Below are 4,639 nucleotides of genomic sequence, written 5' to 3' on the forward strand. Positions count from 1 at the left end.
TGGCCTTCTCCTCCCGGCCCTCGCCCAGCCCGCCCTCCTTCTGTCTGTCCTTCCCGCCTCTCCCCGTGCCCCTCACCCCTTCTGTCTTTCCCGCTCCCGTTCGCTCCTCCGCTCCGCACCCTCCCCTGCTCTCCCGGACCGTCTCCTGCCTCCGCCCGTCCTCTCCCATTTCCGACTCTCTCCCTTCATCTCCCTCCTCCTCCTTCCCCCAGCCGTCCCCCTCCCCGCCANTGCTCGCTTCCATCCCTTCTCTCCCCACCCCTTCAGTCTCTCTCTCTCTCTCTCTCTCTCTCTCTTCCTCCCAGACTTCTTCCCTCGCACTCGCCTCCTTTCCTCTGAGCCTTGTCTCCCGGGAGGCCCCTCCACGCCCCGCCCCTGCAGGCGCTCTGAGCTCCTCTCCCGTCTCCTTCCTGAGGTCCTGAGCTGACACGCACCCGGGACCTGTGCGGCGTTTGTGCCAAGAGGCTGGACAGCCCGGAGGAGGGCTGCCCAGCCTGCGGCCCCCGAGGTGGAAGGGCATTTGTGACACCCCCTTTCTCTCTGTCTGTCTGTCTGTCCTGGACCCTGGACCCTGGACCCTGCCGGGTGGAACGACGCCTGCCCCTGGCCCAGGCAGGAGGAAATGAGGAGCTGCCTCAGACACGGGGATTGCGATGCCTGGAGACGCAGCCAGTGAGTGGCGGGGCCGGGACTGGCTGGGCCACCCTGCTCCACTGTGCCGAGCCCTGGTGGGCGTGGTGAGCGTGGTGGGCAGGCAGCTGCCTCCTCTCTGCTCGGTCCTCCCCAGTCCTCCACCATCTTCTCTCCCTCAGGCGGCACGGAGCGTGGGCGGACCTCACCTGACTCCCATTTCACCCATGAGAACACAGGCACCAGTGTTCCCGAAGACCAGAATCTGCTGGGACAGAGGCTTCGTGGGGACCCCGATCTTCCCAAGGGCCGAGAGCACCCCCTGCAAGGCCCTTCACTTCGTGAAAAGGCGCCACGTGGGCCTGTCTTCCCCAGCGTACCCAGCAGAGTGTCCTAGGGGCCTGGGAGGCATTCCCCGGCGGTGTGAAGCCTTTTATCGCCACCTACTGATAAAGGACAGAACTGCAACCCAGCTGGATTAGACACCAGGAATGGCTGAAAAAACACAACAAACAAACTGCAGGGACTGGAATGCTTGGGGGAGGGGTGTGTGGGAGGAGAGATATTGGTAGGGGTGAGGGGAGATGGAGAATCTGCAAAAATCTGTAAAAATGTGAAAATGTTTACTCTTGGTCACCATGTAAACATCAACCCCAGCAAGCTCCTTGGTTTGCCAGCTTAAACCTCCACACTCCCGTTTTCATTCTGCGGGTGGGGTCTCCCCGCGTTGCCATGGAAATGCAAGCGTGACTCTCTGCGGGGAAACAAAGGAAAGTTGCCTGGGGGCCTGTTTCTAGGAACTGGGCCAAGTGGAGTTTTCCTCTGTAAGGACACCACTGTGTCCTGCTGAACTGGAAGGTGGGTTGCAGCGAAGGAGAATGACTGACAGCTAGAGAGGCCCCTGGAAGTGGCCCCTGACCCTCACTGGGAGTCTCCCCGCTGGGTTAAATGGAGGCTACAGAACTATTTCCCAAAGCCCCTGCTACGCTGTAATTTGACACAGTAGGATCTTTAAAAAACACTAAAATTATTAGCCTTATGAATTTTTTTTTCTTAATGTTTTCATTTTTGAAAGAGACAGAGCATGAGCAGGGGAGGGGCAGAGACAGAGGCAGACACAGAATCCGAAGCAGGCTGCAGGCTCTGAGCTGTCAGCACAGAGCCCGACGCAGGGCTCGAACCCACAGACGGCCAGATCATGACCGCTTCACTGACTGAGCCCCCAGGCGCCCCAGCCTTACAGATTTTAAGAGTGCCTGTCCTACAACTCTGTCCTAAGTATACCTAAATGACAATGTGAAACCCCGGGGTGGGAAAGGGGTTTCCTACACGAACATTTATGGGGCAAAGAAGAGCCTCCAAAAGGCGAGACAGGAAAGTGGAGAGAGGCGACCCCTTCGTTGAGCATCTCCCTTGCAGGCGCACTCCCACCTCCGACCAGGGGACAGGAGGCCAGAGGACCGAGTGGGCTCCACAGGGACAGAGGGAGAGGGGATGACAGAATGGGGGTTGAGGCTGGGAGGGCGTAGAGGGTGCCTCCGGGCTGGCCAGGTGGTATCTGAGGGGGTGCTCATCAATGAGGCTGAAGAGGAGGAACAGAACAAAAACTAACGGGCCTCCGAGGCCAGGCAGAGGGGCTGGGGCTTTGTCCTGGGGAGCCACGGCAAGGCTGGGAGCGGGGGAGAAGCGAGGGCAGCTCTGGTGTCAGAAAGCCCCTCATGATGGGGCGCCCGGGGGGCTCAGTTGGTTAAGAAATCCCCTGGTGAGGCCAGGGAGGGGGCTGGGCTGTATGGGCCCGGCAGGGAGGAGGAAGTCAGGGCTGGGACCCTGGGGACAGAGGAGAAGGGGTGAGGCACGAAGAGCAGAGTAGGGCACAGCAGCGCTCTGGCCTGCAAGGCCAGGTGGGTGGTGGCCCTGCATCCTGGGGTAAGGATTCCTGGAGGAGCTCCGACGGGGCAGACTCTCAGAGGTCCCTGGGAGGATCCTCTGGGCCTGGAGCCCACGAGGGGTGTCTGAACTGGAGGTGGCTTCGAGGACCTTCAGCAAGAAGAGCTCCAGCATGGCTGGGAGGCGGCGGCTGAGACCGCCCCCCGCAGGCCCCGGCCCGGCAGCGTGTCCTGCGGACTCGTGCGCCTGCGCAAAATGAGGCTGGCGTGTGTGGGGCGCTGCCTGAACCCCCACGGCTCCATCCACGAGGGGCCGACGAAATCAATCCCAGGCCGGCCCCGTCACAGAATGAGGGTGCATTCTGTCCGACACGCAAACCTCCCCAATTTAGAAGGGGTGGAAAAAACTAGAGCAACACACTTTTTGTAAAAACGATTTAGCTCCGCATTTGCTTGGTGACACAGCGCAGCTCCGAAGCAGGCCCAGGAGACGGAAAACGCAGGCGGCCCCCAGGAAGGGGAGCAAGTACCAGGCCGGGGTGGGCGGAAGGCCCTTGCTTTGGACCCTATGGTATCTTTTTGAGTTCTGTGCTCTATCATGATTACCTTTTAATAAAATTTCGTAAAAATTCACAAAAATTACCTTTTCACAAAAGCACCTCCGATCTGCCGTAGTAATTCTACCTTCAGTCCCGCGTCCCAGGGATTCAAACTCCCCAGAGAGCCCGGACAACACTGTCTGTCCTGCTAGGTGTCCAGCACATCGAGCAGGAAGCTACATGCTGAACATGGGGACAGTTTAATAAACAGCCACACGACCCCGGGGGCCTTCCACAGCCATCACAGCGACCCGCCGGCCCTCTGTGTGCTTCTGAATGACGACCTGCCGCGAACGGCGGAAGTTCAGGAAAGCTTGGGCACCCGGATTTCCTTGGAACCAAATCAACGGTTGCATCTGGCTGCTGAGAAGTTGTAACTTTTCAAAACACTGAGGTATTTCAATATATTTTTTAATGGTTTTAAATAGACAAAGAGGGAGTGGTGGGGGTGATAAATAGCAAAGGCCAGGCAGTCGCCGCCCAGTGCCCAGACCCAGGGAAGACATTCCGGACAGGGGAACGGGGTCTATTTACATCATCCGGCCCTCGACTCCACTAAACATTAGTTTTGTTCTCACTTTAAACCTAATTTCGACACGGCCCGAAGCCTACGGAAGGCCTGGCATCCTGACGGCAGCCTCAACTGCGCAGGGCCAGGGGCAGATAGAGGCCGGGGCAGGGGCAGCGTCCCAAGGCGCGGCTGCTGGGAGGAACGGAGCCTGCGGGGTGCCCTGGCCGGCCCGCCCCTGTATAGAGGCCCCTGTATAGGGGCCCCTCAAGGGCAGACGGGTGGGAAGCGCGTGGCCCGATCCAGCGTCAGAGTCAGGGGACCACCTAGCCCAGCCGGGGACAGGCAGGACGAGGAGACGACGGACAAAGGCACAGAGGCTGGAGAGAACTCGGCGTGTTCCCAAACTGTGAGGCGCGGGGGGAGCGAGGGGGACAAACACAAGGCCACAGGTGGCCCAGGAGCTCGAGCTGCATGCTGTGGGCGCGGGGAAGCCGTAGGGGCTGCAGAGGGGCCGCAGGGGAAGGGGGAGCGCACCAGAATGCGGCCCCCCGCCCAGAGAAACAGCAAGGACCGGAGGGAAAGGACCCCTGGGGAGGGGGCGTCCTCCCAGGCTCCTGGGACGGAGACGGGAGCAGCTGGTAGCAAACCCTTCCCAGGACGACCAAGGACACGGGCACTCTGGGCAAGAAGGGAGTTGCCTGGATGACAGAGGACCAGGGCGTGACAGGCCCTCAGCGGCCACTGCCTCNGAGGAACAGGACGACGGGAATGATGTACATCCACTGCGGGCCGGATGGGATGACAGACAGACAGACAGAGACACAGAAAGAAGAGGAGTGAGTGTGAGCAGCGTTCCCCCAGGGCGGGGAAGGTAGGGGCGCCGGCGTGAGGGGAGGCCACGTGAGGGAAGGGGGCCCAGGTCCCCTACATCACTACAGGTCCAGGGAGGGCAGGTGGGGTACGGGGAGGGTGGAGGCGGGAGGGGGGCTCAGTCCTCAGCCAGGCCTCCTGCG

The 4,639-nt window shown here is 60.6% G+C and overlaps 1 long non-coding RNA gene across 1 annotated transcript; it reads left to right on the forward strand.

Moving 5' to 3' along the window:
- The first annotated feature begins 228 nt into the window (after positions 1-228).
- LOC144217728 (uncharacterized) lies at positions 229-1,660 on the forward strand. Its single transcript, XR_013330940.1, has 2 exons — positions 229-672; positions 813-1,660. It is a non-coding gene; the product is annotated as an uncharacterized LOC144217728 (long non-coding RNA).
- The last annotated feature ends 2,979 nt before the right edge of the window (positions 1,661-4,639 follow it).

The sequence above is a fragment of the Crocuta crocuta genome, unplaced genomic scaffold (genome assembly GCF_008692635.1).
Source record: "Crocuta crocuta isolate KB4526 unplaced genomic scaffold, BGI_CrCroc_1.0 scaffold334, whole genome shotgun sequence".
NCBI classification, from domain to species: Eukaryota; Metazoa; Chordata; class Mammalia; order Carnivora; family Hyaenidae; genus Crocuta; species Crocuta crocuta.